Source organism: Bacillus rossius, chromosome 3, assembly GCF_032445375.1.
Source record: "Bacillus rossius redtenbacheri isolate Brsri chromosome 3, Brsri_v3, whole genome shotgun sequence".
NCBI classification, from domain to species: Eukaryota; Metazoa; Arthropoda; class Insecta; order Phasmatodea; family Bacillidae; genus Bacillus; species Bacillus rossius.
This window is the reverse complement of record NC_086332.1, coordinates 15,300,257-15,313,589: the sequence shown is the minus strand read 5'-3', so window position 1 is coordinate 15,313,589 and position 13,333 is coordinate 15,300,257. Positions and strand designations below refer to the sequence as shown.

At 33.8% G+C, this 13,333-nt stretch overlaps 1 protein-coding gene across 2 annotated transcripts in view; it reads right to left on the bottom strand.

Annotated features, from left to right (window-relative positions):
* Positions 1-13,333, bottom strand: part of LOC134530265 (uncharacterized) — a 50,222-nt gene that overhangs the window by 13,987 nt on the left and 22,902 nt on the right. Inside the window, exon 4 of one of the 2 annotated variants that reach the window (XM_063364960.1) lies at positions 9,601-9,733. The gene's annotated coding sequence lies outside the window, so the exon portion shown is untranslated. Of the gene's footprint in view, positions 1-3,307; positions 3,454-9,600; positions 9,734-13,333 lie in introns of those variants that run through there. The other variant, XM_063364959.1, reaches the window with a different exon arrangement.

The window sequence follows — 13,333 nt, the reverse complement described above, 5'->3', positions numbered from 1 at the left end:
AGGAGAAAATTCACGCGGTGAGACCTCGTGGACATAGAGAAATGACACACTCACTATTTATGTGTATATGAAACATGATTTTTTTCTACAATTTAAATTGTGATAAACAAAAAGGGTATTGAAAAATGAAACAAATATGGCGACACTACAAACTGTCAAAATCTTTATTTTTTTTCTTTCTCTCTACTTAGTTCCTTACAATATTATTCACTCTCGCTCTCTCTCTTTCTATTCCCCCTACCCAGGAGCGTTAAACGTTTAACGCAACCTTGTTGGAAGTCGCATTAGAAGTATAACTTTAAAATGCATGCGCTTCTTGCTTACATTGCTGGGCAATAACGTTACATCAATTATAAGAAATTTTAAAATGCTTTCTTTGTTTCTTTCTTCTCATTTTTCCTTCTGTCACGTTTTAAAATAATTATAGCTGGGAACCGTAACTTCTAAGTGCTAAATCATAAACATACACACGTTCGTTAACAGTAAGTTATTTCTGTTGAAAACCACTGAAATTAAAGCGCTAAGTTCATGAAATTACTTTGTACAGTTTACTGCTGTGTTTGTTGGACTTGCGCCGGACACTGTCTTAAAAAAAAAAATATGAACACGTTTAAGGCTCGGTCACATACGCCATATTACTTCTTTCAGTCTATATTATTATTTGAAGAAAAAAGTTTCCTTTTCAACCTATGACGATAACATTTCTTGCATTTTATGTTTTGTCTCAAATTATCTCAACAGATACTTACTAAAGATAATCCAACAGCAGAAGAAATTCACAGGTGTGTTCTTGATTATGATGACTCGCGTGACCTTTAAGAGATCAAAAATTACGTTAATAAAATATCTGGTGAGAGAACTTGTGTCCCAAAAACAAAAAAAAAATGCAAGAAGCTGACGGTATAGATTAATAAACAGTAATGACAAGTAAATGAAGTAACCAGCTAGGTGTGTGAGATGGAGCGCCTTAAGGGTTGAGATACGTTTTCGAAGGTTGATCTCAAAGTCAATCAGATCAGCGCGAGAGACCTTAAATCATCCCCAATCCTGTATTTAAATTAATGCAGTACTATGTCAGGTTCTTATACCATTGCCGTGCGTGCGATGTCATATACATTTCCCAAAGCTAAGGGTTCATTCCAAGGACAGGAATTCTGATTTGGGTAGTCTGGAGGGAGTGGGTATTCTCGGAGTCTTCCTTTTATATTCACTCGAGAGGCAAGACAACCACTGATGTGCATCTCATCTCCTCAGATGATCACGATCGAGATATGGATTCGGGGGGGGGGGGGGGGGTGAGGCTCGCAGTGGTGTGATAGTGTTCGAATCACGCGTCTCGATTGCCCGGACTGTATACTGGCGGGTCCTCTCGGGGTGCTCCAGTTACTCTCGACCACGCGCGTTCCTTCAACCACTTCGTTCCACGCCACTCTTCAGAGTGGCTCTCAACCTTTCCCCGCAATTCATACTTCTATATCAACACTAATATTGTGTATAGAGATAGTGTGTTGGTTTGTTTGTAACGGGTAAGCTCGAAAACAACTGGACCGATTTTAACGATTATTTCACTGTTATAAAACTGATTTATCCCAGATGGACATAGCCTATGTTTAATTTCAATTGATATATATATATATATATAGTTTCGTTATATATATATATAACAAAAACATTTGAAACTAAAAACGTAGGAAAACGACCAGACTAAATTCCTGCTCGGATTGCGCTGAGTAAACAGTTACAAATACAACAGTGTAAGATAACATAGAACAGATTTTATGGCCTTCTGTTAAAACTATAAGGCTAAAATTAATTTCTGCTAGATAGCTCTCTGTTTTGTCTTACTACCCTTAGGTAAAGCGTGACTCTGATATGTACCTTCGGCTAAAGTTTGAAGTGGATAAAGTGATGGTTAGCTGGTTAACTTGGAGCGAACAAGCATCAGAAAAGAAAATGGCGAGATATCAGGCGAGGTTAGTTATTGACAGCGAGAGAGAGAGGATTACTATTTGTGAAATTTCAATGGAGTTAAATGCAGGATTCGATGAACTAATTTAATACTGCACATAAAATGTTTCTTTCCATTCATCGAAGTTTGGTTAAGAATTAAGTTTTGTGATAATGCAGGTAGGCCTATTGCTGAGTCCTACATTATTAATACCAAAATAATAGACACATGTGATGGCTTAAGAACATGGAACATGTGTAATTTACTGAATTAAAAAATTGCAAAACGAGTGTCATTCCAACCTATAAAAACCTATAACGAACGTGTGTTCGTGAGAAATAGCTTGTAAAATTAACTACCTACCTGAACTTGTGGTAGGAATATATATGCACATTTATTCGTAATAAAGTAACCATATTCCGGGATTGAAATGCACTTAAAAAGACTCCAGGCATGGATAAATTTTGCCCGATTACAATTAAATTTTAAAATAAAGGTTATCCTTTTCCCCCTTCCTATCTTATCCCTATCATATGCTCTCTTCCTGTCAAGCAAGTGACATGTGTGGGTAATACCAGTGAATTGAAAACGGCACGCCAATAAAACCCACACCAGTGAAATGAAAATCGACATTTAGTATCCCGAGGCAGGGTCTATATGAACGGATGATTAAATAAACAATATAGCAGTAAATAATAGTTTCTCTATACAGAAACCTTTTTTTTCTCCATCTATATCATTTTTGTGTGTAGAGACGTATTTCCGTTTGCTTTGTCTTAAATTAATCCATCATCATCTGCTTTGAATTACAAAAGTATCGTTGAAAACAAGAAAACGGACACGGTTATTCATCTTAAAGTGGAATTGTGTTGTTGAATACAAAGAATGTTAGATGACAAAGAATTTTTTGAAATTCATTTTATGTAATTCTGTTGCCAGATAAAGCTTACATTTTTTTTTTGTTGCAGCCATCATAATTACAACACATGCTTCGTCAGGACTTGGACCTAAGCTAAATACGAGTCGTAAAATACCATTAGTTTTTTTTAACGGGGGGTTAACTTAACCATCGGTTAGCTATCCTTCAGATTTAACGGGATGTCGTAAAACCGGCCCATAAAAATGAAGGTAAATACAGAGTTGAGCGCATGACAATGTTTTGCGACGAAATGGAAATCTAATTCGTCAGCGCCGAGTACCAGAGCTAACTCAGGCGAAGCCGGGTACTGCAGCTGGTACTTAATAATTACTTAAAGTACTGTTCAACATAGATACTTGAGAGTTAGCTTAATAGTTATGGGTAAATGGGTGGTAATGATTCTGTGATGGGTAGTGTCAAGCCTCTCTCTGTAGCATCACCTCAAACATTTGCGAGTCGCGACGGAAGGGCATATCCATCTCCCTGTGACTCTAGGAAACCCGTGTTGGTGGTGTTAGTTCAGCCCCACCAGGGAGTCGTACGCCATCAAATCCGGTACGTTAAACACACCGAGCAGTTATAGCTTCTGAAACAAATGCAGACTTAAGAGTGGTATGACGATTACATTACAAAAACATTCAGTGCATAAATCTCTTTGCAATCAGCTGTTAAAGTCATAGTTTTTACAGTGTAGATAACTTGAAACATTTTAGGTTAATTTAAATCATACTGAGAAATTCTAAAATTGTTTGAAAGTTTGAAGTACAAAAATAAATTAAAAATAAATTATCTTAGATAAATTTTAGGTTTATCATGATCTCGCCAGTAGCTTTAAATACTAACCTGAAAAAAATATATTTTTGTATTTCAATGCGTCCTAGTTAGAGTGGGGTATCCAAAATATTAAAAAAAAAAAAAAAAATGTAAATTCATGTTATTGGAAAATAAATAATTTAACGGTAATATTTCTCATCTTAAGACCTCGCCCACCATGTTGAAAAATTGAAATTCTGTGAATTATTATTTTTTGTGTTGTACAGGTTATTTGGTAAACAACCTAGCTCAGTTGCTAAATGTAAATCGGATTTGTAAATGTCACCAGTGTAAAATTATCGAAAATTAATGGGAAATAGCGCACTATCCCGAGGATAGTTTTTTCACCATATTAATATATATTTTAATAATTTAAAGAGATGACGATTTTTCAAGAAAATGTTTTCCCCGAAAGTGTTTGCAAAATAATATAATTTTTTTTCAGTTGATAGAATTACGTGGCATTTTTTATTTTCAGATGAATCAAAGATGTTCTTCAACGCATCATTTTTGTTCTAATTGGCCAATCAAGAGCATAATTAGCTTTCTTCTTCCATCACAACCAGCAAGAAGATAAATGCCACTGACATAAAAAAAAAAAAAACCGCGTATAGAGGACTAACAAGCAGTAGAATTTTCCTGCGGTAAACTATCTCTAATAATATACTCTACACTCCACAAACACTCATAGGGAGTGGTATCCTCTTACAGCATAAAAACAATGTTGTATTTTGATTTTATGGATGTTAAGTATCGTCTTATAGACCTTTAGAAAATAACGAAAAAAAAAAAAACTTTTCCTCAGGTTGAAACTACCTGTTAGTACACACCGTTACTGCATAAGACACATGTAAAAATTTCAGCGGCAACGATACATACAACGTCTGTGAAGTAGACAAGTCTACTCAGAGGTTCTTGTAGTGTTTAAGGCGGAGAAACGTTACACCGACTGATCATGCTGGGTACAAAAAAGGCAGCAGAAAAATTCAACATGTTACGTTGAACTTGTAGCTCGTTCATTTCCTGTGCACGAGGAGTCAAGCGAGATCTCCATGCAAATGAAGAGTGCGGCATGTCTCGGCGTATTCTTCCCAAGTGAACGTGGTGCTGCTTAGTGGAGCGTAGAGCGAGCGAACACCACTTCCGCGCCGTGATTACCTCTGCTTTGGACCAACTGTTGCATACTTTCAGGCGTTCCGTCATTGCCGTTGAAATTTTAGCATGCGTGATATCCGACACCGTGCGTCCTAGACAGTTGGAATTATATAATAAATCTCAGTAAGAAGGCATCAAAAATCGATAACATTGTAAGGCAAAATAGTTCCATGCAATTAGAGGGCTCCACTCCATATTATTTCGATGAAATGGAGCGGGGGGGGGGGGGGGGGGTTGATTATTAGGATTTTTCTAATGTGGTAAATAACTACATCAACATAAAAAATTTGAAATATTTTAATAATATTTTGCATAAATAACATTTATAAAAATTATTTTTTAAAGTATCAGAATTAGTTTTTTTACATAGGCTGTACGTCGCTTATATAAAATGCACGTACCTAAATTTCCACAGGTAATTACCTCCCTTTACATTTATTGTGAGTTTTCAAACACTCTGTATAAACATCGAATACTTTATGTTGCTGCATTACATTCCAAAGGTTATCTGCTAATTTTTTAAGAAGTCAGGTATATAATTTCTTTGCTTACATATTTTCATCTTGGTATTTACTTGAAGTTATTTTTTATATTTATACTTTTACGGCTGGAATATGAATACAAATTGAACTCACGTAGTCCTTCCCGAAATGTTCCTTCACGGAAAAAAAAAGGTAAGGAAGAACCAACGTGGCTGGTGCAGAACTCTGTGAAGGTACGGCGGCTGTTCAAGGGCGCCCAGATCGTAAGTCTGCCACAGTGGCCGGGCCTCCCTCCAGTACATAACTCTCCAGATTATATTATTGTCTCACGTGAAACGTTTCATGTGAGGGCGAAGGTTATTATGTAACGACACACAAACACTACAGACTGTAATAAGCTGCTAATGGTGAATTAGGAGAATTACTTTTCGAAATAGCTATCTACACCCAATACATTGCTTAACAACACGCAATCTCTTTCAACCAAGCAGGGCTTATGAGGTTCGTTTACCCTCAACGACAAACGATGTGAAGAGAGAGAGAGAGAGTCTTTCAAAGGTTTCTAAATTAAAATTGGCCAATATTTTAGAATGATATATTAATATTTACTTTAAAACCATTACTTTGAGAACGTAAGTTCACAGACAGTAGCAATTCACTAAAGATACTGTTATTCGTAATAAAAACTGTATTCCTAAAAAAATTATATTTGAGAGGAAAATGATAATTTTAACTATTCATAATCGTGTTAGTAAAATTAATTTAAGAGAACATAAGCTAGCCAACACTGGAACTTTTTCTTAGTAAAAACAAATAACGTTTTCAATTGAATGACTATTGTATGCACGTTTATAAGGCATGAAATCATAATCAGCAATAAGTCAAAAATTTGGGAAGCAAAATAAAACTGCAAAGTAAAATAAGGATCCCTTTCGACTCGGCTAACAGGCGTAAGTATATTTCGAAAATGATATTTACTTTGGAACATTCCGGAAACTTCCGGAACATTCTAGATACGTTAGGAACATTCTGAGAAGAATTTCTATAATATTAACAATAATAATGACATGATCATGAGGTAACATTGGCTCGTTAGAGATAGGTAGGTTTGTGCTGTGTGGCTATTTAAATATACTTGCAAATAACGTAATCGTGCAATATCGTAAGCTTAGGACTAATAAATTTATTCGCCTTTTGCGATAGAGGATTTCAGTTGTAAAAAAAAAGTTTCAGGCAAAAGATTTGTGTAATATTTAGACGATTTACGATAAATCCAAACGGATTTTATTTTGTACCTACAAAAGGAATTATGAATTGTTTTGTTCTTCAGCCACTATTTTTTCCACTCCTTGGAGAAGTAACGGCTGGTCGTATCAAAAATTGTTTCAGAAAAAGGTTTTAAATAATATTTCCAAGTTTTACAGTAAATTTATTATATTTTATATTGTGGTTAGTGAGAAGAGTAATAATTTTTTTCAACCTCTATTTTTCCACCCTTTTCTCATAGAAAGTATAAAAACTTCAAACATATGTAATAATATTTTACGTTAAAAGATTATAGCGATTTTTCAGTTTTCAAAAAAAAAAAGTGTTTATTTAATTCACTTGGTGCGATTTGCCCATTAACAAACTTTATATGTATTTTTTATTTTATAAATCAGTCCGGATTTTTTTTTGGTAAAATTACTGCAATCATTGAGCCCATAAAAATTATATATAAACTTTTACATTGATATTTTTGGGTCTAAGGATCATGAAACGAAAAAGATGGAAATTTTCCGAAATTCGAAACGTGGTAGCTACAGCAATAGGTAATTTTTCTTAGAAATCTGCCTTATATAAAGGGTTTCATCCTTTTATGATTTTAGTTTTGAATATCGTAATAAAACATTTTTACTTATCTGATTTACATATTAAGAGTGTTCTGTTCATATAAGTTTTAATAGTTGCAAAGTAACTACAGTTATGTCAACGTTGTTTATAAACTGATAATCTAAAATGTATAATCTGCAAAGTAGAGCAACAGAGTATATATATATATAATAAAATAAAATTATGAAAATCACATAACAAACATCCATTCACACCCTTGTGAGTTTATTAATACAAAATTAATTGCTAGTGGATGTTCACAGAGTATAAGGAATATATCTGCCAAAATTAATGTCTGAAGGTGTTATATGATTCCGGAGAATTTGTAATGAGGGAGTGAGTTAGTGGTATTCGCTTTTAATATATGTTTAGAATTGTTTAGTATATTTATATTTAATTAATATTTAATAATTATATTACAAATATCAAATTTAATTTTTTTATAAATTTTTGTTTAAAACATGTGATGAGTATTATTTATTTTCTGTCAAAATTAGTTTAGTAATTGTTTTTAACGCAATTATAAAAATAACATTAATAGAATTTATTGTTTTAAAAATGTTTCAAATGTGTTCAGTTCATTCATGTTTGATGAATAATGGTAATAAAAAAAACCTGCTTTTTACTTGACTATGAAATTCTGTTGTTTAACAATTAAATTTTTATATTTTACATAAACTTATTCATGAAGATCATAGATATATTCTATTGTTTGAAAAAAAATCTAAATTACACATTTATTCTTACTTAACCTATCTTTAACTGATTCATTTATATAAGAGGTCTCCAAAAAGATGTTATAAATTAAGTTTTGTTACCCTGTTTTAAATTTGAATATATTATAAACGCTATACTTAAAAAATAATAATGTAAAATCTGTAATCTTACTGCTTTAATATAATGTATAATATTAAAACATTTTTAAAAATACAACGCACAGTTTGTATATGGACTGAGTTGTATACAAATGTATGTCCTGCGACAGTGTTCAGGAATATAATTGGGTTTGACGGTAAGCCATCTTAGATTGTGACGTCATAGTGGCCATTTTGGTGAAAAAATTTTCTATTTTTCTGAAAAAGACTCAAAATCCTCAAAATGATTAAAAAATTGCATTTATCGAGGAAAAAAATTCCTTATTTCGAGGGAAATGTTCCTGTTTTTCTCCTGAAAAAATCCACAGGGACCAAATTTTCTCGGAGAAGAACAATTTTCTTCAGAAAGGGGTAATTTTCTTCAGGAGCCCCATCAAACCTTGTCATTGACTGTAAATTTGAAACTCTTTCAATTTTAACTAAATATATATATAAATTATTTATTTACGATATTTAATTAATTAAAAGATAGCTGTTTGATTCCAAACAAAATTAAAAAACCATTAAAAAATTATTTAATAAAAATAAAAAAAAAATTAATAAAATGCGAGCTTACATAATGTAATAGGAGTCCTGAGTTCGAAACCCGGTGAGGGCAAAAACATTGTAACAGGTCCTTCCTCCACGGAGGCTACAGCAGACTCACCCTGCACAACTAATATCGAAGAATATATATAATACCAATCAGTATGATGTCATGGTGGCCATATATTGGATCCGCCAGCTTGTTTACGTCTGCTAAAGTTCACTGCCGTCTTATTGAAATTCCCGCAACAATAACTCATTTAACCAATAGTAAATTACAGTCATTGAGTTTAAAATGAAAAATTGTTTTACCAGAGAAAAAAAAGAACGAAAAAAATAGAAAAAAAAGACTGACTTTGTGAACAGTATTATTATTGATTATAGCAGAACGTTTCTATTAAGAGCGAAAATAACTCAAACATGTACTTTAACCATAATTTTGTTTTAAGGATTGGAATTTCCTGAACAGATTATTTTAGTTCAATAGAGCAATTAGAAGCTTGCAGCATACATTTATCTATTTTCATCAAATAGTAGGGACGCAACTCAAAGTGCCATAGAGGCAAGCCTGCGACGAGTAGACTGCATAGAGCACTTGTGTGTAGAGGCGATGATGTGTGTGACGTGCGGACCATTGTCGCCCTTAGCACCCTAACGCGTTTAGACCTCGGAACACACAATAATCTCCCACGTACAAAACCTTCTTAATGGCTTACCCGTAGCACAAAAAGGTGCTCAATATATTCAGAGATTCGTCGGCTTTTCAAAAATTACCGCACACACTACTGTGGAACCTGGCTTAAGAATCATTTCATACACGAATGCTTTTACAGTAAGTCTGTCTCTTCAATGCCTCATAAATGAGTTTTTTTAGAGTTAAATTGGTTAATAAATTGGTAATAAATTCATAAGTGAAAAATAATAAATTCTACAAATTTTTAATCCTGTACGTAAACAGAGAAGTACTTTTGTCTTGTTTGTCGCATGCAATCAAATCATTACCTACCTCACCTCTTAAAAAATCCCATTGCTAAATGCTGCATGAATACTGGACTGAACACCCCTTCAGTGGTCTGCACGTAGAGACGACAAGGTTCTTGATTCACTCGCCTGGGTCATCCTTATAGCGTCCTTGCTCCTGTGCCTAAAATCAGGAAATAAAAAATAGTTCCAGGTAGTGTATAGCTCAATATATTGTTTCTCTTTCCCGGTAGGAATATAACCCGCATAGCTAGGCAATCACAAATCAATATATATATTTTTACTTTAAATAGTTGATTCACTTAAAACTTATAATCAAAAACACGAATGGATTACAGCTTAAGTATAACTAGATTTCCTACAAAAACTTCTGTTTTTACGCTACTCACACACGACTCTTCACAGATTTATTTCAAAATTTAAAAATAACGAGGACTTACCAGTAATTTATGTGAATCTCATGCAAGATATATTTACGGTAGAATTATTTGTCAAAAATTAAACCGCACACTTGCCCACGTTTTGGCTTACGTTGAAATCATTCGATAGGACAGAGAAGGACTTTCGAAGATGCATTATTATAGAATCCCTACAATGGTCATCTCATCACACATAATAATAAGATTTATATAGTATTTTTTTCAAATGCAACTTAAAAATAAAGTATAATATGTTTAGGAGGGGTCCGGGTTAAGCAATGATTTCAGGTGTCTCAGACCTAAACTATACCCCTTAATCATGCTGTGCATCAACCTCTCAAGAAAGTCTCGCGCACTCGTGTGCTATGTCTGGAGACTGGCTGCCACTGAAGCAATTTTGGCCACGACACAATCTTAGACTTTTGCTGACCAAGGAGAGCCCAGGTAAAACTTGTATTCGCCCAAGGAAAACCCTATAAATACTCGCTTATTTTAGTATTATTTCACGGGGAAGAACTCGCCAGTATCATATACTAGCCAATATAACATATTTCAAGTTCTGAGCAAAACAGCATAACTTTGGCGAAGGAAAAGGCATGTGCTTACGAGCAAAGTGTACCTCTGATAGTCACAAATAGTTTTCTATGTTTGCTTTTATATAATTTTGGAAGTTTCATTGTAAAAAAATAACAATAAACTATACTTACATGGCGTAAGTGAGGTGTGTGTTTTCAAAAGGTCGAATTTCCACTTACGAAATAATAGTTATTTTTGTAAATTTTGTTTTGATGTTAACGATACTACAATTTAGTTGTTTCCACAACGCATTTCTAAACAGAAAGTTTAATGCGCATATTAAAAGTTTATTTGGATTTACCACAATGTTTTGAAGGTAAAAAATTATTTAAAAATGAACATCGTCACTTTATATGTGACTTAAGATATTATTTTGTTTGTTAAGATGGATTTAATTTGTTGGTAAGAAGTTAACACTTCTCAACTATATGCTAGTATCAAAAATAAAATGTCGTCACAAAGTTATTTTCATTTTTATGTAAATCATATGCACTAACTTTTTAAAATAGAAAGTTTTTTTCTTACTTTACAATTACTATTCTACCAAGATTTTCATAGGCATTTGATCAGTTCGGTGTATTGAGTCATTGTTTAAAATAATAATCTATTGATTAAGCTGAGATAATACTTATAAAATTTGTAACGGTGCTATATCTGTTATAAAACGAATCATTTATAAGTACATATTGTATTCCATATAACTTACATAACCTCAATAAAATTCTCTTGGCAATTTTTTTCTTCTGAATAAGACATTTAGATGACTAGTAGGCTATAGAATAACTTGGTGAATTTAAGGACTAAAAAGAATTCCCAGAGTGGTACATACGATCTATTTTATTTCGTACATTGCACGTATTATTTATTTATTTATTTATTTATTTGTTACATGCCTACCGACGGCATAAAGCCATGGGTTGTAGGCACGATAAACATAAATAATTACATAGACAAAACAACCACATGAAACAAAATGAAAGAAAACAAAAAATTATATGATAATGATAAGGCATTTTAGTACATTATTAGGTTTCGTGGTCACAGGCAAACGCCATGAAGAATCCGTGGTGATCTACCATTGCCTTACGCATGAAGAAGGTGAAAAGTACATCAGTCCTGAACCCAGGGAGGAGGCTTGAAAAATGCCCTTCTCGGCCGGGATTTGAACCCGGGCCCGCCATCCAGACACGCTGGCCACAAGATCAAGTGGGCGGACACGTGCGTCATACGCGAAGTTAAGGGGCCCGCCTCGTGGCCGATTTTTTCACCGCTCGAGCTCAAGAGTTGTAGTTTTTCCTCCAAGCAGGGTGGCGAGTCGAAGAAACACTGAGCAGGGAGGAGGGCAGCTGGGGAGTGGGGGGGACACAGCTCCGGCCACCTTCCTCTTCCCTTCTTCCTTGACGCGACCTTGAACGCAACGCGGGAGGAGGGGAAAAGACAGACGCAGAGAATGAGAGAATGATAGCAGGCCGTGGTGATAAGGAACGTGTAGCTGGCGACCGCTCGCTTCCCTGTCCACAGCAATGCATATTTGTGTCCTGAATAATCCACACGCTAGGCTATCCCGTACAAGACGCACAGTATAAGCCTATATTACGCCAACAGTTTCCCAAATTATAATGCTCTATCTGCTTATTATAGAAACACAAGTCTTGCAATTTTTAAGATCGATATAATATTACCTAAAAGTACAGACCTATTAAATTACTGGTAACTGAATGATAAAATTTTCTAGCTCTGCTTGAACCAATAAACATGCCCAGTTTAATACATTTTCCTGTCATTAAACTTTAGCGTAGATTTAACTTATATCGGTTTAAAAAAAACCTTGTTCTAAAGGGGAGTATGTGCAAGTAAAAAAGGTAAACATAATTTCTGATGAAAAAGAATTTTTGGAATTGGTTTTTAAATGACTTTGAAGAAAGCATTTTTTTTTTTTTTAATTTAGTTAATAACCTAATCTGGAACATATGTTTCGTACGTTGGCGTTTCAACTTCTTACACTTCAGAATTTAATCCTCCAGTTATTGTTTGTGAAGGTTAGGACCGCATATTCTTCATTTAAATTAAGCCCATTACACAGCTGCCAAATTTATGCTATACCTTCAATTATACCCATGGGGATAAAAATGAGCAAAAGTTTATCTAGCAGAAGAGAAGAAATAATTAGTTACTCCATTCACACGATACCTAGAATACTAACAGAAAACCTAACAACGCATTTGCCGACAAATCATGCTTTTTGGGCTAGGATAGACATGTTATTGTCCATTCAACCAATTACTGAAAATATATAAAAAATCTCACGGTGTATTTAAAAATAATGTAACCTGGTGGATGAACTTGGTATTTAATCTTCCTGACTTCACTTGCAAAAAATAAAACAAATTTGTGCGGTATTAAAAAAAACCGAGCAATTGTAAAATTAATGAAGTTTGCTCAAATGTAGTTTATTTATTATATATTCATAAGATAACATAAATAAGACAGCTCATTCAACTAATTCACAATATTAAATGTGCTATTTGTATTGTACTAATTCCAAATGGTCCCGATTCACATATTTTATACGTACGTACATACTGATTGGTTACTAACTTATTCTACTACTTAAAAGAAATTGTAATTAACAATTTTCGTTAACAAGTGAGACAAATAAACACGCTCAGTTTAATGTAGTAGTTCGCATAGTAAACTGAAATCTGAAGTGAAGGAAAACCATCGCATTTTCGTTTAGACTAACAGGTGTGGGGTTTCTATGATTTGCT